Genomic DNA, 24,424 nt, shown 5'->3' with positions numbered 1-24,424 from the left:
TTTTAAAAATTAAAAAGAGAAAAATAACCTCAACAGTTTATTTATTCATTTACAAAAATTCTATGCTGTTTTTCTGCTTGATCAGGGCACCAAGGAGGCAAGCAGTTAAAATATTATGAAACAATCAATTAAAAAATTAAAACCAAAACTAAAACACATATTAAAGAAGACCTGGAGCCCTTAAATTAAAGATTTACGTGAGTTCGCAGGTGAACAGAACTACAGAAAGAACGAGATATTCCACCCACAATCTCCCAAGCTGGCACTCTTTTGTGGTATAATATTTAGAACACTGGAGTAATAAGAGACAGAATTGCATCCCATTTTGCCATGAGAATCACCCTTGCGTTAGTCAAAATGTCTTAGTCTAATTTACCTCACAGGGTTGCCATATGGACAAAACAGAGGAGGGGAAACCGTGTACCTAGGGTTACCAACTCCACGTTCAGAAATTCCTGGAGATTTTGGCTGGAGCCTGTGGAGGGCAGGTTTGGGAAGGGGGGGACTTCAGCAGGGTATAATGCCATTAAATTGACCCATCAAAGCTTGCCATTTTCTCCAGGGGAACTGATCTCTGTAGTCTGGAGATCAGTTGTAATACTGGGAGATCTCCAGGCCCCATCTAGTACACTACCCTGAACGCCTTGGAGGAAGAACAGGATGAAGACAGGATTCCCCCCCCCCCAATAAAAAGGTGCTACGGGAGGGGCTGCTATCTGATATTGAGGAACAAAGTTGCTTCATCTGTTCCCCTGGTCAAAATGGCAAAAGATAAGCTTCAAACTAGACTTGTGTGTTTCTTTTGTTTTAGTTACAATAAGTATGATAATGAGGTGTTTTGTAACTATCATAATTAAAATCAAAATGAAACAAATTCCCAGTCTAAATAGCTTATAATGAAAAAAAATCCCATGGTTTTATATTATTTTCTTTCAATTTATTTTATTGCACTATCTACCTCAATTTGTTTTACTTACAAGACAACATTTTCCTAATTGGGGCATAGAAAGAGTTCCTTAAGGGGAGGGGGAACATACACTCTCACTGCAAGCAGTAGCCACTAGGATTAGATATATATGTGAGGTATTCAAATCCTGCAGGATATGGGGGTGGGACTTTGTTTTCCTCCCTCCACCCGATGCCTGCCCCACTGTGTTAAATTTTCCCTTGTCATCTGCACTCCCCTGCTTGCTGGCTGCTCTCCAAGCCTTATACCTAAGGTTGCCAGGTCCCTTTACCCTCCCAGTGGGAAGGGGGGACCTAGCACTTGCCTCACGCGCGTTCCTGGCATGGTGCAATGATGTCACTTCTGAGAATAGCACCATTGTGCAGGCCCTGAGAGTGCTCCCTGGATTTGTGCCAGGCCAATTTGCGCCCCCAAACAGGCCAAATCAGCCCGACGTGAAGCCCAGGAGCTCTCCTGGGGCCTGTGCGATGATGTCATGCTGCACTTAGTGTGCACCCTGGGAGGTCCATTCCCACACCTTTCCCCCTGCTGGACAGGTGAGTGAGTGGTGGTGGGGTGAGAAGGCTGGGAGCAGGGGATTCCCTGGCCCCACAAGGGGCCAGCAAATTTACTTGTACCTCGTCCAAGCAAATCTACCTCAAGGTCCTCCTGTCCCTGCTTGCCTGCCTAGATGCCTTAACCTCCTTGTACCACCAAATGTCCTTGCTTTGTCTGTCTGCCTCTTCCTTGTGCTACTGTTCTTCAAAGCTAACTGGCGGCAGTGTTGTCTGTATTAATGATTGGAATCTTCCCTATCAATTCTCCTATATACTTTAATTTTAAACATGGATGCCTTCATTGCCTCTAATTTCCGGGGGGGGGGGAGGGATTGCAGTTTTATTTTATCTGTTTAAAAATTGGCATTGAGGATTACAATCCCTCTGAATTTGGATGGAAGCCATGAAAACACAGATGCAAGGAAAGGGGGGGGCAATCTTCCAGCAAAACTAGTAGGAAATAAAATGAAATAGAATTATGAAAATGAAACAACAGTAACTAAAATAATAATGAGACAAAACTACACAAAACAACCCAATAACAAAACAGTCCCTTCTGGCATTGATAACAAAAAATGAAAGAAAAGAAACAAACTCCTATGTAGAAGTTTATTTCAACACAGCATTCTGTGTCTACTTTTCATACTGAGGCCGAATCCATACTTCCCTACCTTCCGCTTTTCATGTGCATTAATCATGCCGGATTCTATCCCGCAATGTCCCAATCTGTGTTCACATCCCTTCCCTTACTGCTGCTGCCTCACGCTATACTTTGTCCACATCCCTGGTAGAATCGCGCAATTCGGAGCGGGTTTACATCGGATGTCGCCGATGAATGATGACATCACGTTCATTTTTTTCTCTTTTTTTCATCAGATTTCCGCTATAGCATTTTTTTGCTAAATTGCTATGGCAAGGCCACACCCCTATGATGCCTGTGATTGGTTAATGTTATTCTATGCCTTCTCCTTTGAAATCCATTGGACCATTATTCTAGTGGGCTAATTTGAACTGATATTTAAGGTGGGGGTGATCCAAACTCTCCAAATGGGCAGACTAATTATTTGACGCTTGAATGTAATGTTAGAATGACGGATTTCCACTATAACGGTAATTTCAACAGTTAAAAAAATTAATTTTAACAGCCACCAATATTTCCGACTGTACGGCATCCTAAAAATGACACAGAAATGGAAATGACGCCAGCCCTTGATGTCTTTGCAGGGATTTTGGAGCACCCCGATTAAGATTTATGGCCGGGATTGTGCAACAATGTTGGGAAAGTCCCCTTTAAAAAAAAGAAAGGGAAAGGGCGGGCAGGCAGGCATGCTGCAGAGAGAGTGGAAAAGCTTGATAATTGCACGGCAAAGAGGGATGGTGTTCCAGAAAGGCTGCAAACACGGAAGTAGGGTGGTTTGAAGCGGGGGGGGGGTCTCCTTGTGAAACGCTTCTATTTGTCCACATCCACGGACAGAACTGTGCAAGAGAAGCGTTTGAAAGCATGACAAATGCATCTGAGGTGCAACGCAAAAGACGTGAGAGAATGGCGGGATTGAGGTAAGAGTATGTGAACAGCCCTCTGAGAACCGAATAATGGGTGGGAAAAAAGCAGAAAACTCGAGACGTGGATTCAGCCTGAGACTCAAAGTGGGTTACACAGTGTAAGTCAATATGATCAGTGGCTGGGACATTCAATAAGCAACACGATAGGGCATGGATAGCAGAAATTTGAAAACAAGCATAAATCTGAATACAGTTGAAAATAGGGTTGCCAGACTCCCGGATTTACAACTGATCTCCAGGCCACAGAGATCAGTTCACCTGGAGAAAATGGCTGCTTTGGAGGGTAGACTATGGAATTATACCATGCTTAAGTCCTTTCCGTCCCCAAACCCTGCCATCTCCAGGTTTCACCCCCCAAATCTCCAGGAATTTCCCAAATTGGAGATGGCAACCCTAGTTGAAAACAATGCTGAAACAAAACATAAGCAATATTACATAATATATTAAATGACATGGAAATCATCCAGTAGTAGCATACTTAGAGCAACAGAAAATACACAGTAGGAGCATGATAGCATCCATAGTCCCCAACTCCCTTTTCCAAACCATCTCTCCGAGCCACTTCCTTCTGGCACAGCCCTATTACCTATTTTTAAAAGCCCCGAATAATTCAGTTTTGCATAGTTAGCAGAAAGCCAGATAAGAGTGTTGATCCAAGGTTCACTTTTAGTTTGAATTCACCTTTTCCTTCAGTTTTACTGAGCTGGGTGGACTTTACACTCTTTTATCTTACCACACGCCATCTCCACCTCCCACTGATGAAAACCAGTCGCCTAAGGGAACGATGGGCATTTGTGCCAGCAGTTTCTTCTGTGATTAGCTGCTGTCTTTCACTTGAGACAGGACACAATTTGCATCACATCACAGGAACCATCTCTGTTTCATTGTTTCTTCATGCAAAACACAGTTCCTCTTTAAGCAGGAACAAGTATTTTGTATGACAGATGGCACCTTGCAGTGTGTTGACCCTGGGCCCACCCCCCTCCCTCTCTCTCTCTCTCTCTGCCAGCCGGCTTGCCTGTCAGCACTAAGCTAGCCTTCTCCTTTATTCCAGGTATTTGTCTTGGTGCCTATCATTCTGTGGAATGAAGATGAAGAACAGGACCACGTACAAAGAAGTTTAATGTTCTTGCTATCAAAACTCAAATATAAGGCACTCAATTGTAAGGCACAGTAAGCCAATGTCAACCGAGGAGTTGTGAAGAATTCCCAAACTCCCAGCTGGAGGTGGCAACGGGTTTGCCGGCTTGGAAATTAGGCCCCGTTTTGCACAATGTGCTTTGTCATAAGCCACATATAAATCTAAAATAAACAAAAGAATACATCATTTGAAATAGCCAGTGTGCCAAACGGTCTTACATGGTTACAAGGTCTCTTACTTCCAAAAACCAAAGTCACTTTAACCACACATGCAAATTTCATTTAAACTGCCCTTGCTGGTGTATACAGCCATGCAGAAATCATAGCAAATGTTTTTACAAAGAGAAAAACTCACCAATTATAATCTGCTATTGCTACTTTTCTCTTTTACATAGAAGCCACATGTAAATCTAAAATAAATGAAGGAATACATCATTCAAAATAACCAGTGTGCCAAATAGTGTTACATAGTTACAAAGTGTCTCATTTCCAAAAGCCAAAGTTACTTTAACCACACATGTGAATTTCATTTAAACTGCCCTTGCTGGTATATACAGCCATGCAGAAATCATAGCAAATGTTTTTACAGAGAGAGATGTTCACCAATTATAGTCTGCTATTGATGCTTTTCTCTTTTGCATAGGTACAAAGAATCCCATTTCCCAAAAACAAAGTTACTTTAACAATACATGCGAATTACATTTAAACAGACCTTGCAAATACAAACATTACAGTAAAAAACTCACCAATTATGGTCTGCTACTCTTCTCTTAGAAGCTTCTGTTCCCGAATGATTTTACTCCATGGGGTGGGGTAGTGCTGACTACATCCACTATTTAAAGTTATATTCATTATTATCCAGTGCCTTCAATTTAAAGGGGCCAGGCTATGATGTTACAAAAAAATAACTGTAAAATGCCAATTGGTTTTTATTAGCCCAGAAATGGAGAAAAATCCACCTCAAGATTCAGCCCATGGGGTGCAAGGCTATTTAATCGGACAATCCACTGCGCTTCCAACTGTAGCAACATCCTGTGCGTGTAAACAGATTGTTTAGGGTCCACTGTCTGGAGCACAGAAAAAACAAATTCTCATTCATGGGTATGGAATTTTTCGGGTGGGTCTGAATACTGCTTGAAGCATAACCTGAAGCATATGAAAAAGCATAACCTTCAAGCAGTATTCAGACCCACCCGAAAAATACAACAGATGCTACGATCAGCAAAAGACAGTAGAGACCCCCTCACCTCTGCAGGAGTATACCGTATACCCTGCAGCTGTGGACAAGTTTACATCGGGACCACAAAGCGTAGCATCCAGACAAGAATAAAAGAACATGAAAGACACTGCAGACTTGGACAACCTGAAAAATCAGCAGTGGCTGAACATAGCCTAACGCAAACAGGGCACAGTATCTTATTCCAGGACACCAAAATACTGGACAACACTTCCAACTACTTTGTCAGACTGCACAGGGAAGCCATTGAAATTCACAAGCATAAGCAAAACTTCAACAGGAAAGAAGAAACCTTAAGAATGAACAGAGCATGGTTTCCAGTTCTGAAAAACACCAGGCTAACAAAACATTCTATCCCCGACAATAGCCCTGCAGAGAAGATTAGCACATCAAGTACCAATCCATATGCAAAAGAACCTCCTCAGGATACAGTGAAGCCTCCCGCCATTAGCATTCCACACCCGGGGAAACTCTTACAGGATGACTCAGCTCAACCCCACCCCTCCTGAGTAGATACAAATGACCTACATCTTTTCCACACTGTGACACTGAGAGATCTCTGTCTTTTGGTGCTACACCTCTGAAGATGCCAGCCACAGCTGCTGGCGAAACGTCAGGAACTACAATGCGAAGACCACTGCAATACAGCCCGGAAAACCCACAACAACCATCGTTCTCCGGCCGTGAAAGCCTTCGACAACAGTCCTGTTCTTCATCTTCATTCCATTTTGTTTGGGACCACCCCCTCTTGGATTTGCCTATCATTCTGTGGCGAGGAGTTCAGTAATTTTTTCCATGGTGTATAAATAAGTACTTTTTGACTATTTTCAACATTCTGCCTCTCTGTTTTAATGAAGGACCCTGCATTTTGCAAAAATGACTCATTCCTATTGACACTTTCTGTACTACACATGATTTCTATGATGCCCTCTTTTGGCTGCCATTTTTTACCTAAATGGGAAAAAACCCACCATTTCTTCATGGTGTTTACTATCCATTCCCTAATTGTTTTAATCACTCTTTCCAAAGACCCACATAACTATCTGATACCACTGAAGTATTTCTCAAATAGCATCTCCTGAAGCTGCATAGAAAACTGTGGGGAGTTTCAGAAGCAGTTTGCAGTTTGCTATTCCTGTTTTAAAGAGTTAAACAATCCAACGAGGCTTTTGTCAGCTCTTGGAGTGAGCCTAAAGCAGCTCTTTGAACATAAGCTGTTACAGTCACTTGAAGACTGCAATCCTGGCAAGCATTAAAGGAAACCAATTAAATAAAACATCCTAAATATTTTTTGGCCTTCCTCTGGGCTCAGACCAGGGGTCACTGGAGGAGTGGGGGGTAACTATGAATTTCCTGCATTGTACAGAGGGTTGGACTAGAAAACCCTTGGGGATCCTTCCAGTTCTGTTTCTATGTTTTATTTAAAATATTTGTATGCCACCTTTCTACCTAATTGTGTGGACCAATAGGGTCCCAAGGGCAGCAAATATTTAAAAATTTTAAAACATTTTAAACAATTTTAATTTAAAACAACATTTAAAAGAGTATTAAAAAATATGCCAGTAGTAGTACCATGAAATGCTTATGCAAAAATGCAAAAATTCCATTTTGCAGGGGAAAGGATTCCTCTTCCAAAATGCCCTCCTGGCATTAAAAGGAAATCCTCCTCATTCAACTCTGTACCATGAGGATTTGTACTGATTTCAGTGTGCATATTCTAGTAAATGTAATGAATATATTATCCCTTCCAATCACTCTGATCTCAATGCCAAATTCTGGGGGAAATGACTAGTGTTCTTTCATCATTCAAAAATCACTGAGAAGTATTAGAAATCTTACACTGCCCCTCACCCTCCAGTTTAGCAGAATAACCTTTTTTGGCTTCAAATCGTGAGAAGGAAGCAGGAAGGCACTCTGCAGATTTCAAAGTAACTCAGTCGGGCATTATTAATATGCATTTCTTTTTTACAGAGTAGGCAAAGGTGAGTCAGTTGTCGCTTCACAGCTGTGGACCAGTCATATGCCTCTGTAACAAAATCCCCAAATACACATTTTATGTCCTATAGCAGTAAGTTTGGTGGGAGAGAGGCATCTTGACTGATGAATGGGGATTTCTCTGAAGCAAAAAGAAATAGAGAAGTGTCAAGTATAGAATAAAATGACCTGAGGGGCTGTCAGAAAGCACCACCTTCCTACACCCACTGGCGAGAGGACATCATGGAACACATCCCATATCCTTTCCCACATACTTCCTGCATAGGGAGGCTGCCAGGAAGAGCCCACAGTAGTTACCCCAGCACAGTGGTATCTCAGTGGTTGGGAGGATAACAATGGGACAATGCAATGGGAAATGGTGGTGTAGGGTTGAGCCCCTTTCCTGTGATGTGCTGCAACCACTGCTACTTTTTAAGTGTCATGGCAGCAATGAAAATTTTGGATCAAAAAAAGAGAGCAACAGTGGGACGAGAATCCACCATACCAAACTACAGAGCAATACTTCACCCACACAGAAATGGGTGATTTACAGTCTTACAGGGGTTAGCTGTGTCATACTGTCCCTTTCCCCAGCCTCATGCTTTGGGATCCAGGATTCCCACCCATAGAGAGCAGAGTTGAAGAAGTTCTGTGCGCATTACAAGTTGTCCCAGGAGAATTCCTGGCCACACAGTCCAAGGTTGCTTCCACCCAACAATGATTGAGCACTGTCATTTTGTCTCTGTCTTTAGAGCAACAATGGAGCATCCATATATGTGTGAGAGGGATTCTCCATGCTTTTCTTGGTCACCTTCCCCACCCATGCCATGGGAGGGGTTTTAAAAAATTGATAATTGCTGTTATAGAGTTATGATACTATAGTGATATAGCAAGTACTGATTTTTAGCGTTATGATACTATAGTGATATAGCAAGTAGGGTTTTTTTTAATCCCCTCTGTTGTGGTGGTGGTGGAGAATGGTGAGCATGAGGGGATGATAGCAATGAAATAGCAATGCAGTGGCACTGAAGTGGCTGCGTTCTTTATATACGCACACTTTCCCATCTAGAAGGCCATAAACTTTCTTTGATTGTGACCTTGCAGGAAAGATCATAGCACTGCTGGTTTGAAAGAACGAAGCAAAGCAGGGGAAAATGTGGAAAGTAGACAAAACAAGGGCAGAATTGTGTGAATGATTAAAAAGAAAACCCATTCCCTCCAGTTTGGTTGCCAAATTAGAGCGAAAGCTCTGTGTGGAAGCAACGTAAGTTAAGGCCTGGGAAGAACCACATGCACAGACCTGAATCGGTGTAGTGCTACAGGCATGCCAGGCATATTTGCACTGACAGGTAACTATCTGATTCATCCATGCCCAAGGATGCCTTTCATCCTGGCCCTGCCCCCTTCATCTCATCCAGCCATGCCTCTGTCATATTCACTGGGTTGCTCACAAAGACCTTTTGGCTCTTCAGCAAGCCATGTTCTCATACCATCCTGCCCCCTCTATCTAATGTAATACCAGCAGTAACCAGGGTACTGAGTTGGTGGCCCCTATCCAATGCTCCACAGGAAAGACCATGAGTAAGAGACCCTTAGCCCTAACAGGGTGGTGTGGCACAAACCTACTGCCCCCTCCATGTGACTCCTTGTAGACATTTGAATTGAGACACAAGCAACAGTGGGGAGTAGCTAACCATGAAACCATAGCTGGAAACAGCCACATATTTTTTTAATTGAATGATATAAATTAGTGAGTCATATAGAAAGGGGGATTCTGGCTTTTCTAGACTTTATATGCACAATAGTAGGAGGTTCAATGTCTCCCATCATGCTGTATCAATCCTTAAATTCTGTCCTTCCTCCAAGGAGCTCAGGGCAGCATACATGGCTTTCCCCTCCACACACATGCTCACAACCCTATGACGTAGGCTGGGCCAAGATCTCTCAGTCAACTTCACAGCTGAGTGGGGATTTGAATCCAGGTCTCTGTAGTCCTAGTCCAGCACTCCAATCACTACACAACATTAGATTTCATTAAAAGCCAGTGTGATGTAGTGATTAGAATGTATTATTAGGATCTGGGACACCCCAGGTTTTTCAGGAAATTTTCTCACTTTTGAAGGCCTGAGGGTAATTTATTCCTTTCAAACAGAACACAGCAGTGTTTCTCTGTTCAACGTTTTTGGTTCCTCTCTTGAGAAGCTCTGTGCTATGCCATTATACTACACCAAAGACAAGAACCAGATTCCATCCTAATTAGTATTTCCTACCTCCAAACTGGGATGGGGTGGAGTGGCTCTGTTTGGCTATTCAGAAAATAGTGATCTAGGTGGTTCCTGCTGCCCAACAACATGACTGTCCTGAGATGGAGTCACACATATTTTCTGAGCTAGGATCCTTTGTGAATCTGAGCAAATACATAAATCTCCAATTACAAGGGCGTCACATGGCCACCAGCCATGTGACCATTTTCTCTGAGGGCAACCCACTGAGTTCCGCCACCTCTTTTCCCAGAAAAAAAGCCCTGGATATCACTAAAGCTATTCAAAAAGCAGACTGCACAATGGACCCTAGCATTACATTGCAAAATGAAATCCAAGCCTTACAAAAAGAAAAAGACTTAATGCAAAACAGAACTCAATCCCTAGAACTTTCAAATCATAAGCTAAATCGTATATTTAGAGGGATTGAAGAAGATGAATCAATAAATGAAGACCCAACAACATTTCTTACAAAATGGCTAATAAAAAACCTAAAGTTAAAAGACAGTACTACTCCACTAATTCAGAAAGCATATTGGCTTGGTATTCCAAACAACCCATAAAGGAAAGGATCCAGAGACATTTTGGCAATGTTCACAGACTGGAGGATAAGAAAGCAGATTTTAGAAATGGCTAAACTACAGAACTCATTTAAGTATAATGGAACTCCTATCGCAGTTGATCTGCCTAAAGAGATCCTCAATAAGAGAAGATAACTTAAGGTGATTACGGAAACCCTTAGGAAAGCTAGAATTAACTATAGATGGTCAAACTTTACAAAGCTTCAAGTTAAGCATAAAGGGAAAATCTATCAGGTAGAGGATCAAGAATCTGATTTGAACCTGCTGCAAAACATCGAGCTGGAATTACCTATGGACTCTGAAATCACATCCCACAAGAGGAAAAGATTTCTCAACCATCTACTCCCCAAAAGAGTAGCAAACTTCCAATCAGACAGATTTAAAAGTCATTTTCTCACTTTTTTCTCTCTCACTGTTCTGCACAGAAATAGCTAGATGTAAACTAATAAGTATAGAGTTTAACAGCAAACAAAAAATGGTTCAGGGGAGGGAAAAGCATAATTTTATTTTTGGTTTAACTCCCAAGGGCAGTACAGCTCTTCTACCTTGGTATGTAGACCAAGTGCCTGGGTGAGATATTAACCCACAAGGCATAGAGAGCTGTGCGTGGTTAAATGTTTGAATCCTAGAATCTTTACTTATTTGTCTTTGGTTAGCAAATAGGTTATAGCATTTGACTACTGATAATATCAAAGTTAATCTCTTTACATAGGGGAAATGAGGAGGGATCGGGAAAGTTATAAAAAATCATATTAAGGGGAAGACTATTATAAATCACTGAGTTGGGTGAGGGGGAGGGGGCTAATTTCAATAAGAGGGAGGACAGTTGATAGTTAGTACAATTGATAAGGCACAATGGTAAAATTCAAAACTACTGTTACATATATCTTTAATTGATGATATTTTCTGGAATTCTAAATCTTACAATAAGCAATCCTAAAACTAAGAGCTTCTGTAACTATCATATTTGTGTTTAATGAATATCATCCCTTTTGTTGTTATTGTTATTGAAAATATTGAAATAAAAAAATAAATCTCCAGTTACTAGTTCCTCCCTACTAAGTACAAGAATCCAGGTGGAAGCACTACTTTCTTTACACTTTAGAGAGGTGGGTGAATGCTGGAACAGACAGTAGGATATTGAGTGGTGGGCTATCTTAGGCCTATGGTTCTGTTCTTGGTTATGCTGTTCTTATTTTATTTATTTATTTAACTTATATACTGCCTTTCCACCATATTTGGTGCTTGAGGCAGTTTACAGAATACAGCATGCTGATATTTTCTCTGCTTCCTGGCTTTGATGCATGCCTCACAAAGAACAACATCTTGCTTTTCTTGCGTATTGTACTGGCAGGATAAACATGCCTTCTGCCCTCACACTCACCTCACTTTCCCTGAAAGCTCTGATCTGCTGGTACGTGCAACAAAGGATGTTACTTTTCTAATCCTATCTTTCCCAAAATTTAAATCACTCTCTAGGTGAATAGTAAACACATTTAACCTCTGGCAGTAGCATTTTTTTTAGAGAAACTGCTGAGTAGGAAGCTTCCTTGTCAATAGAAATCTTATCCACGTTGTTTAGAATCTAGCCAAATGTTTACAAGGGGTGGAAGCATTTCGTTCTGGGGACCTCAAGTTCTCACACCTCCATTCCCAATGCAGCTCAACGCACCCCCATTGCCACTCAAGGGACCATTTATGTTCCTCCTGAGGGATACACTGTTCTTAGGGAGCAGCATTTCTTGGGTCTTTGGGGCTGGAGTGGGAGAGAGGGGCAAAAAAGTCACACTTAATCCACAGTTCAGCTGGATTGAAGCCATTCACTGTAAGACCAAGTTTGAACAAATACCTGCATTTTTTTCAATTCAGGTTGCCTGGGGGGAGGTGGGGGGAGGGATGTGTCACAGAACTGTAGTAGCCTAGCTAGAATTTCATCCTCCTGGCCATTTGCAAGAGCAGACAATGCAAAGCCAAAAAAATCATGTGCATGTTGGCCTTTGTACTATAATATGTGCCATAGTATACCACACTGCACTTCTGTTAAGTAAAAAGGCTTTCTCCTTAGGTTTACTTCTTAGAGGCTAAATACAGGTTACAAAGTCCTCAAGTCATGTCTGCGTCCACCACAAGGTCTTTCAATCTGTACTTGGAATTCAGTTGCCAGGCATGCGCGCGGGGGGGGGGGGGGGGCTTAGTTGGATTGTGTGACCACAGCATTTAGAGAGAGGGTGCTTCAACCTTCCCCTTCCATGCCATTTTCCTCACCATAAGCAGCCCCAGGAAGGAATTGCTCTTTGCCCTATCAGCACATGTGGCATTCTGAACATGACAAACAGTGCTCCTAGATTCATTTCAGGTCAGGAAAAGTCCTGTTATTCAAGCTGAAGTCAGAGTCCTGTTAAAAGTCCTGTGTTACGTCAAGTCCTCTTATTTCTAAGGTTTAGTGTGCCATTGAAATAAATAGAATTGAAAAATGCTGAGCCACTGCTGGATTATTTCCTTTGGTTCGTTATTACCATCAAACTTTGTGCATTAAATGTGAATTGTTCTTGCTTTTTAATTTTACTTTTTTATTGAGTTTCTCCAAGCTTTCGGCTAGTGCCCATATTTAGCTGAATAAATCCTGGTGCCAAGAACTCTTATATACCCCATGACAAAATACCCTCTTATTCATTGCATACAATTGTTGGGTGTAACTACTTCTATAGTTTCAGTCATGCAAAGAATATTTTCCCTTTGTGAATACTTCCCTTTGCATCTGAGACTTTCAAAGCTCCAAACAGATATTTATTTATTCTACAGATTTATTTAGACTATTGTACTGCCTACAGTTATGCATGGGTAAGTCCCTTCGTGGGATTTTCCTGTGTATAATTGTGGGCTGCGTTTCAGCCTTGGTTTGAACTCAGCTTTTCCCTCACAGCTCAGGAATTGTGTACATCATAAAGCCATCAAAAATATATAACTGAATCTTACAATTTGGCAAGGGAAAAAAAAAACATCCCGAACCACAAAATTTAAAACACCAGACTCTGTCATCTACATAGCATCATAATCTTTGGCCACTAAAAGCCACCTAACAACACTAAAGATGTAGTCATATGAGATGTAGTCATATCTCACTTGGGGAAAATGAAGCACAAAGCCTTGGTTGCACAGGCGTTATCCGTCTCCACTGGGATCTAAATCTGTAGCCTTGAATATAGCAGCCCTCTGGACTTCCCCTTATTCACATGACCTTTCTTCACTTGAACTTTCTTTTGCCGTAGAAGGGAAATTGGAGAAGATTCTTTGGTTGAGCCACCCAATCCAACAGGAATGAATGTCTGTTTTTCCCCTTCCTTAGTCAGCAGTCACAATAGGATGTATATGTGTGAGTCTGTTCTATCATTTCAAGCTGAAGTCAGAGTTCACACCATCAGATTGTAGTTGAATCAGCTTTTCTGTGGTATCTTGCACATGGGGCTCTTGCTCCACATTCCCCCCAAATCACAGCAGATTTAATTCTGGCACATGCACACCATTACTAGGCTTCGGTCAACCTTCTAGAGTTTCCTCTGCACCAATGTGATTTTTCCCAAACCTGTTTTAGTATGTTTGACATGGAAGATTGTCCCCAAGTTGGATTTAGGAAAGTGTGACCTCCCTGCATACCTCTGGTGCCACGTCCAGTGACATTTCCCCTCCCATCTGCCAGTCCTCTCCCCACCGGGGAGCCTTTTGTTATTTAAAAAAAAAGATTGGGGTAGTTAGTATGCTGCTAAAAGTATTTTTAGTAATATACCTATTATAGGGTTGTAATTGTGACACACCTACTATTATATATATGCAGAGAAAATCTCCATGCAAAAGTATAAACATTCACAGTGGCTCTCAGGGAATCATCCCTGTGCAGAAGCAGCCCGTGACATTTTGTATATTGAACCTGGTTTACAAACTGTAATAAACTTTGACTGACTGACTGACTGACTATATTGAACCTGATTGTGTATATTGAACCTTCATTATTGATTGGATTTTATCCATATTTTTGTACATTTCTGTAAATTTACATAATCAAGTGCATACATTTTTCTATTACATTTGGTCGGTGTAGTGTTTATTTTTATTGGCTATTTTCCTCTCCATGATTACTTTTTGAGGTCCTTTTATCCCTTTTGTTTTTCAGTTCTAAAAATGAAATCATAGCCAGTGTTTTTTAAGACACACTGCTGCAGCATAGGGGTTAAGTGGCTGGGTTGCAAATCAGCACTCTGCTAGTTCGACTCCCACTACTGCCATGAACTCTGCAGGGGGTCTTCAGTAAGCCACTCCTCTCAGCCCCAGCTCCCCACCTGTACTGTGGGAATAATAACAACTCTGACTTTGTTCTCCTCTCTGAATGAAGAATTAATCTGTCCCAAAGGGTGGCATATAAGCACACTGTTGTTGTTGTTGTTATTAATTCTCAAATAAATCAAGAACAGAACTTTGAAGCTTCTGTCTGAAGCCCTTATAACTGATGCTGTAAACAGGTTCTGTCAGGTGACAGATTGTAAAAAAGTAGGAGGGATCCACTCTGGCTGGGAACATGCATTACATGAGGTTGGAATGGCATTAGCCATGATGCTCAGCCCCCTCAAATACTCTGGTCTGGACTAGAATTGCCAGCACCTGTGAGGAGGCGTTAACTCTTTGTGGTCCTGCCTGACTGCCCCAAACTGTCCTGAATTTCAGCAGCCAGACTGTATGGTTGACAGGGAAAGTCCCTTCCCTGCCCAGGAAGGAGAACTAGACAAGTTCCTTGTCTCTAGCAAGTCAGCTGCCGTTTCCTCCTCCACCTTTCCCATGTGTCAAGCAGCATAAGCAGAGTTGCTATACGAGAAGATTAGTCTAAAAGAAGTCTCTCGGGGCTAGCATCTGATTTTTCAAAATTAATGGAAAGCACACAAAGAGACATGGGAATTGGGGAAGGAAAATACAGAATTTAGAAAACAAAATGTTTGGAAACCCTTGTAAGTTTTGAATTTGCTAGAAAGTGTACTTGTATTTTGTTTTCTAAGTTTTCTTTCCCCAGTTCCCCTCCTTTGTCATTCTCTTCTATGCCTGTCTTGTAAGTAGGCCAAGCATTCCAAGATGTCTTCTCGCTAGCCCCTAATTTAGGATTTCAGTAGGAAGTAGAGGGGTTGTCCTTGACCAGTTGGAAAGTGTGTGTGGTTGTGGTGATTGTAGTAAGGCTATGTGCAAATGTTCCCTCCAGAAAGGTCACGATACCAATAACCTGCTTCCCTAGAATCATGTGAATTTTGCGCTAAGTACATTTGGGGTTATGTGAATAGACAGGAGCAGGGCACAGATACAAAGGATGCCCTGCAGAAATCTCTTGAGAGGCATGCATTAGAGGCCTCTGACTAGGGGAAAGCAAGAAGGGATGGGCCATCAGATAGGGAGAAGGGCCCACCATTGTCTTCCTTCCCTGGCGTATATGACATATCATGTCAGTCATCAAGGTGTCAAATTCTTGAAATTTACATATCCTGACAGCTAGTGAAATGAAGTGTTTAGGTATGATTTTCATGAAAATGGTTTTACAGCTAGAGAGGCATTCATTTATCGAAACAACTGCCCTGGCTTTCATAAGCTGCGTGGCATAGAGCAATGTGCTGATTTATACTGCGCAATATCAGGCAACCATTCTGTGTAAGAAGCTCAGTATCTTTAGGAAACTTTTGGGTAACAGTGTGGAGGCAGAAATATGGTATTATATGGTAAGTGGGTGAAGTGGATAGGCCTGTCAAATATCAGTGAGCCTAATCAACTACCAATTCAATGTAGAAGATTAAAAATGTAGCACCACCCCCGGCCCCTAGGAAGCAATTTTACAATTACTTTAGAACTGATTGTGCTTCTTTTAAAAAAGGGGAGGGATGATAAACTGCAGTACATGCAGCACTTTCTAAACAAAACAGACCCTCACATCTGAGCAAGATAATCAAATTAGTATTTGAATTGCTGGTACATCATTTGCAGTGTGAATATGGGTGGAAATCTGTGTACCTCCAGTGGGGGGGAATGTACTGCAATGCAACTCCTGTTTCTATATTACATTTGTGTTTGACCTGATATGAATCTGCCCTATGACTTAAGAAACAAGAGATCCTACATCTCTTTAGCAAAGACAGGGGAAAAAATGCCATGAATGTGACCATTCTGCGGTACAGTAAAGTATAGTGTCTTGTGGATGCTTATCTCTGGACAACATTCTTTCCTTCCGGCATGTTCAGTGAACTGTTAAGAGGCAGAAATTGTATTGCACACGGTGGTCAAGGGGCTCATTTATTTACTTTATTTTTACGCTGTCTTTTCTCTGTAAGGCAACTTACATCATTCTCTTCTCTCCTATTTTATCCTCATACTATCCTGAGAGGTAGGTTAGGCTGAGACAATGTGATTGGCCCAAGGTAACCCAGCAAGCTTCCATGGCACAGCAGGGATCCAAACCTGGCTGTCCCAGATCCTAGTCTGATATTCTAACCACTATATTACAGAGGCGTCTCTCATGATTTGCTGAGCCATCTGGCATCATCAGAGATCCGATTATGCCTCTCCTCAAATGTGCAGAAATGAAAAGAAACAGAATAAAATGCTCCCTATCAGATAGTCATCTTTTCCCCCCAAATACATTTCTACATCATAAATGAAGTAAAATAAAATTGCTATTAAAATGACAAAAGCAGGCATCGGCTTTTATGAATAGGATCCTATCTTCCCCCTGAGAGTTTCTAAGACTTAGATTATTCATGTGCATAGCACTTGTAGATATCAAACTGTTGTGCTTTGTTTCATACAGATAGTCTGTGGCCTTGGGCTTGGATGGGAGAGATCATAATGCCTGCTGCCTAATTTGACTGGTGGCCAATCCAAACACCTCTGATTTGGGGGACTGACTCCATTTATAACACACACATCCCAGACTAGATATGTGCATGTTTCATCTTGCCTTGGCCCATCACTGGTCCAGAGAGATGAGAGAATCAAGTTCAGGGCTAAGGGGACATGCAGTTGTCCCCTTCCCATGAAGGCTGGCTTCCATGCATGTAAACAGGAAGTTCCTGCCTGGTCATGCCCTAAAAATGCTCTATGTGATTATTCTATTATTGCAGTTTGCAGGGAATGCAGAATGACCAAGTATTGGAGTTCTCCTTTAGCTTGAAACTTTCATTCTATTTCCCACTGTCTCTTTAGAATAGTCCCTCCTCCCTATTTTCGGAGGGAAAAATAATCATGTCAGCCCTCTCCATGTGAAAGAGTTTTCTTGTCTGGAGGCTGTTAGGGCTGCCAACTCTGGGTTGGAAAATTCCTAGAGCTTTGAGAGAGGAACCTGGGAAGGGTAGAGTTTGGGAAGGGGAGAGAGAACACAGCAGGGATGTGATGCTGTAGAATCTACCCTCCAAAGCTATCATTTTCTCCAGAGGAACTGACCTCTGTAGTTTGGAGATCTCTTGTACAACCAGGAGAACTCCAGACATCACCTGGAGGTTGGCAACCATACTGCTATTTCTAATGAGGATGATGATAGTGATGACCTGTATCCTACCACTCTGCAAAGCAAAGTTTGCAGCCTTCCTCCAGCTTAAGTGGCCCTTCCTCCACTGAAAGAACCATGTATTTATTTATTGACCATTTATGCTGCCTCTCCAGGAAACCTCCCAAGATGGCTTACAAAATAAAACATAAAGCAACACAAGAAGGAGGAGAACTCCTTAAGCTGAAGCAACTTCCTCCATCCTAAGTTGGATGCCACCAAAGAAGAAGAGGCCTGATCCAAGCAAAGTAGTATTTTTGACTTAAATTGATTTCAAGGAGCAAGGTATAACAGCATGCCTATTTCTCACAATAATATGTGCATCATTTTTCTTAAATTACACTCAATATTTTACAGTGATGAATAAATAAAATACTATAAATGTATTGTAGAACCACATCTTACTTCATTTATCTTTTTAGCATACACATTTACATAATTTCTTGTTTTTTTGGCCTCCCTGAGTGATGAGCTTCAGATTATGGTTTGTGCTGAGCGGAAGTTACTTACTGAAGATGCATATCCTCCCATGCCCCACCTGGATGCAGTCAATGCTCTTACTCAGCCAGGGAGTGACATGCGTCAAAGCAAGGCACTCCAGCTAACTCACCACCCGCTGTGCTGATTGCAAATGGATCCACACATGCCAGGAAAGCAGTAAGGCATGAATAGTAAGCTGATAGCATAACAACATGTCAACAAAACACGAGAGCAATCATGGGCAGTCTTGTGATAGTTGTATAACAACGGTAATGTACAGCTGTTGATCACTGAGCAAATGATACATTGTAATCCCAGAGGACAGAGGGAGAAAGAATGCATGTGCATGCTTGCAAACAAGTTGTGTGTTGCAACTGCAGCTGGGCAATCTAATAGGAACGACCGTTGAGTATGGGGAAATCACCAGCCTTCTTCCCGTTTTTCACTGGAAAATCCAATCTAGCAAGACACCACACTGGGAAAATACGGTTGCGAGGGCAAGGGGAAGGAATTTGATAAAGCAAAGCATGAAAAGGAGTCTTTTCAGATTCAGCTTTGGCTGCTGTTGCAATACAGAATTGCGTCAATAAACAAGAAAGAGGAACACAATGAGGATAAAGGCAAGACAAATGCCAAAATGGGGATTCTTGAGAAGTGCTTTCAGAGATATCCAGAACATCTGGCTGTCAGACAATTCTACTGATCAACCAGGCTGGCAGGTCCATGTTTTTGATGGTTGGTACAACAAAAAGAGCTATCCTGCAGGCAGCAATTTTCACAAGCAGCTGTTCTGGTTGGCTGTTGTGGGTTTTCCGGGCTGTATTGCCATGGTCTTGGCATTGTAGTTCCTGACGTTTCGCCAGCAGCTGTGGCTGGCATCTTCAGAGGTGTAGCACCAAAAGACAGAAGTCTCTCAGTGTCAGGAAACGTCAGGAACTACAATGCCAAGACCACGGCAATACAGCCCGGAAAACCCACAACAGCCATCGTTCTCCGGCCGTGAAAGCCTTCGACAATACAGCTGTTCTGGTTGCTACACCAAATTTGGGCTACCTTCTACCGTACATCTTGAATTTAAAGAATTCTCATTCTGTACTTTTTAGCCTCTTTGTCTAATCATGAATATTAAACAGTTCTATGTTTTGTTCTGGCAAAAAGGAAAATAATAGATTCAAAATTACATTTTAATATTAATATTTACCTGCTAAAAAAGAGAAAAAGATTCCAAGGAGGATAGAAGGTTTCTACCAAAACATACACTTCTAAAATCAAGGATTTAAGTAGGAATCTCACAAAAAATATCAACTGAGAACCATTTTTCACAGTCATAAAACATGAAAAGTCAGCAGGATACAAAATATTTGGAGTCACTGAGTACCACACATCACCTTCCAAGTACATGCAGTTGCTAGAGTAAGAGATCATTTAAAAAGAGGCCTGATTATCTTGGCTTTAGCTTGGTTAGCAGAAAGAGAACTTGTGATGGACTGCACTTTTTAAAAACTTAGAAGTGCTGTACAAACAGCTGAAGAACTGTCAAGGGCTAATGCTTCACAGAAACAGAGAGCCTTGAGTGACAGGCTACTCCAAGGAATCTGATTGGGTAGCATCAGCTGAACAGAGAGACTTCAGAACTGGATGCAGGGGAGAGGGAGTCTGATTTCAGCCCTAGCTGAGAATAGTTGAGTAATGACTGTTTGGGAATTCAGCCCTGACTGACAGGAGAACTGGAAGAAAGTTGGCAAGAAAGTAGGCACAGACTCCCTGTGATAATCTGCTCCTTTTAGAGAAGCCTGGGTCTGTTAAGAGTTAACCCCTCAGAGTCAGAGAGCTTTGACTGGAAGGTTACTCCAAAGCCATCTGATTGAGTAGCCTAAACTGAGAGAAGGTTTTTTCCAGTCCCGGAAGAGAAATTCTGTGAGGAGAGTTGAGAGATGGAATCCTCAGGGAAAGCAGTTTCAACACTGGCAGGAGAACTAGGGAAGTTGGCAGGAGGTTTGGGTAGTAGATGCAGACTCTCAAACGTGCCAAAAGAGAGGGGCGGATCTTCTAAGGAGAGGAGATCATAGAATCATAGAGTTGGAAGGGGGCATACAGACCATCTAGTCCAACCCCCTGCCCAGTGCAGGATCAGCCTAAAGCATCTCTGACAAGTATTCATCCAGCCTCATCTTGAAAACTGCCAGTGAGGGGGAGCTCACCACCTCCCGAGGCAGCTGATTCCACTTTTGAACTACTCTGACGGTGAAAAAGTTTTTCCGAATATCCAGTCGGTACCTTTGTGCATGTAGTTTTAGCCCATTGCTTCGCGTCCTACCCTCTGCTGCCAACTGGAACAGCTCTTTGCCCTCCTCCAAATGACAGCCTTTCAAATATTTAAAGAGAGCAATCATGTCCCCCCTCAACCTCCTCTTCTCCAAACTAAACATTCCCAAGGCCCTCAGCCTTTCCTCGTAGGGCTCAGTCTCCAGACCCCTGATCATCCTCGTCGCTCTCCTCTGCACCCTCTCGATTTTGTCCACATCCTTTTTGAAATGAGGCCTCCAGAACTGCACACAATACTCCAGGTGTGGCCTGACCAAGGCAGTATAGAGAGGGGCTATGACCTCCTGCGATTTCGATGCTATGGCCCCTTTGATACAACCCAGGATTGAATTAGCCTTTTTTGCCACCGCATCACACTGATTGCTCATATTCAGTTTACAGTCCACTCTTACCCCAAGATCCCTTTCACATATACTACTGCCCAGAAGTGTATCCCCCATCCAGTATTTGTGCTTCTCATTTTTGTGGCCCAGATGTAATACTGTGCACTTGTCTTTGTTGAATTGCATCCTATTCACAGCTGCCCACTTCTCCAGAGTATTCAGGTCTTGTTGAATTTTAATTCTATCTTCTTGGGTGTTTGCTACCCCTCCCAATTTGGTATCATCAGCAAATTTAATGAGCAGCCCTTCCACTCCTTCATCAAGATCATTGATAAAAATATTGAAAAGTACCGGGCCCAAAACCGAGCCCTGCGGCACCCCACTGGACACCTCCCTCCAATCTGATGAAACGCCGTTGACCACCACTCTTTGAGTGTGGTCCTCCAACCAGTTCCCTATCCACCGAACTGTCCTATAGTCTACTCCACAGTCTTCCAGTTTGCCCATCAGAATGTCATGGGGGACCTTATCAAAAGCTTTACTGAAATCCAGATAAATCACGTCAACAGAGTTCCCCCGATCCAGCAAGCTGGTCACTCGATCAAAGAAGGAAACCAGGTTGGTCTGGCAGGATCTGTTAGGAACAAAACCATGCTGACTTCCCCGGATCACTGAGCGGTCCTTCAGATGCTTACAGATTGATCCCTTTAAAATCTGTTCTAATATCTTCCCAGCAACAGAAGTCAGACTGACCGGCCTGTAGTTTCCCGGGTCATTGTTCCTCCTTTTCTTAAAGATTGGGATTCTTCTTCCCTGTTGGTTAATTAGTAGATGAGAAGAAGGTGGTGGGGACCTTAGGGGGAAATGACCATGTCCTTCTTGAATTCCAGTTGCTGTGGGGAGCCAAGGAAGTTTGTAGCCAGACTCGTAGGTTAGATTTTCGTAGGGCCAACTTCGATGAACTCAGAGGCTTGATGAGAGTCATTCCGTGGGGGAATGTGCTGGAAGGAAAAGGAGCGAGTGAAGGGTGGGCCATTCTCAAACACGAGCTTTTGCAAGCTCAAGCCTTCACTATCCCAGCAAGACGGAAACATGGTAAGGGCTCCAAGAAACCGATGTGGATGCACAGAGAGCTCCAGAATAAGCTAAGGGAGAAAAAGGAAATGTTCAGGAAATGGAGAGAAGGACAGACCTCTAAAGAGGAGTATGTGAGGGTTATTCCCTTCCCAGTTAAACAGGGAGATAGCTCTGAGAGTGGAGAGATCCCTGGTGTGATTGAAAACTGTCAGGTACAGTTAAGGACTGAAGGAAAGCACTGGTGTGCTTGGGGGCTTGAGGGGCTAGAAAGCGGGCACCAGCTTTGCTAAACCCAGAAGAGAGAGAGAATACTAAAAATAAAGTACATTCAAATGCTTGGGGAGAAAACAAGGGAACAAAGCCTAAAAACAGAAGCCTTAAGTAACCGTGAAGAATATAAGAACTGAAGTCTGCGTGTTCTGAAGTGTACCTCAGTGAACTAGATACATGTGCTGAATTTTACCTCAAAAATTTCAACTTCTGACTTCACCTAACCTATCTCCTCTAATGTAAATAAACTAACTAGTTATTTTTGAAGTGTGTGTGTGGGGGGGGAGCTCTGTGCACGTGCAGCAGCACACCACAGGTGGCGCTTTGAATGAAGAAGTGGCAATTCTGGCTAGCAAAAAGCCCGCTCTGAAGTTTCGTAGAAGGCTTCCTCATAGTTTAAACTCAGGATGGAGTCTTGAGGCAGAGGGGATTTCCCCACTTCCTAGGGAAGCTGCTTTCCTTTCCTGGTTTCCTCTTTTCACCTTATGTGCCAAAGGTACGTTTTGATTCTTACAGATAAGCATCGTTGTAAATCTCTCCCTTACCACATCCCGGAGTGGATAAAAAAGTCTTCTTTCCTTTCTCCTCCTCAGCCTTCCTGAGAAAAATGAGAGTTTGGCAGGATTGCAACAGAATCAATCCGCATGGGTCGCTTACCGAAGCGAAGTTGAACACTTCCGCAGAAACTTCCCCCAAAGTCCCGGCCCTCGGCTTCCCAGCAACACGTGACGAAGAAACCGCTTACGAACTCGCTGCTCTCTTGCAGAGACCAAAGACATCAGTTCTCGCTAAAATGCCGGGGGCTTTTGTGTAAGTGGCCTTCTCTGGGACCAAATACGGTGGGAAGATATTGAGGGGATGTTTCTCCCTCTCCCACCCGGAATTTGCATGTTCATAAACCAGAGAGACAAAAAAGTAGGCAAGGAATTAGGAAATAATGTCGGAATGTACACTAATTCGGGTAGGAGGGAGGGAATGGGGAGACAGGCGCACACTTCAGCTACCCCCTCCTAAAGTGGTCTACTCAGAATCCTACTCAAGTCTATTTAATGGGACTTACTCCTGTGAGTGTTTTCAGCATTGCACTGTCAGATTAACGTAGCATACATGCATGCACAAACAGATAAGTGTGCAGGTACAGTGCATGTGTTATTCATTAGGCACAAGCAACTGGTTTATAGAAAGGACTGGGTAGGGAATACAGTTGATACCAACCTCTGGGTGAGGCCTGAAGATCTCTCAGAATTCTGACTTCAGAGATCACTTCAATTGGAGAGAATAGCAGCATTGGAGGGTGGGCTCTATTGCTTTACATTCCTGCTGAACACTTGCCCCAACACAAACTCCTCCCCACCCCATCCATCTCCAGATTTCCAGAAATTTCTCAAGATGGAGTTGGCAACCCTAATGATAGAATAGAAACTCCCACCCCACTCTGTCTCTCTCAATAGGCATAGGCATAGTGGAGCTTACGCTTTCTAGCAGAATCCTTCTGTCTTCTAACCTTCCCAAATGCTCCCCCCTCTCACACACATTTATACACACAGGCACAAACTAACTCCTAGTTCTGATAATTCCATGGGTAAAGGAAAGGGGGGAGATAGATGCACCCTGCTAAAACCCCAATACAAATTTCAAGCTGCCTGAGTTTGGGAGGGGTATGGGGTGTATGCACTAGGTGTCGGCTTGATCTGTTTTTGTTTTTGTACAGTTGTGGTGGTGGGATGTCATCTACTTCTTACTATATTATGTTGTTACACTGGTTGGATGCTATAACTCCCACTAAGTCTTCCTTTGACTAAGCAAGACTTCCTCCAAAAAACGTATTACAGTGAAGAAAGATTTCCTTTGACAGATTTCCTCAAAAGTCAGAAGGGGGTCTTTTTCCACCGGAGGACAACTTGGTGAAAGAGAGTAATTGGACCCAGCTTAGCTGAAGAGTCATAGCAGGAGTAAACCTGGATGTAAAAATGGCCATTGGTGCAACCGGCATCACATTATCTATTTACTGTATTTATAGGCTTCCTTTCTCAGTGAGAATTGAGGTGGGTTACACAGTATAAGTCAATACAATTAACAGGATGAGACATCTAATAAGCAATGTACTAGGAGTATAGCAATCTGAA

This window comes from Eublepharis macularius, chromosome 2 (assembly GCF_028583425.1).
Source record: "Eublepharis macularius isolate TG4126 chromosome 2, MPM_Emac_v1.0, whole genome shotgun sequence".
Classification (NCBI taxonomy): Eukaryota; Metazoa; Chordata; class Lepidosauria; order Squamata; family Eublepharidae; genus Eublepharis; species Eublepharis macularius.
The sequence above is the reverse complement of the archived record's forward strand: the minus strand, read 5'-3'. Positions refer to the sequence as shown.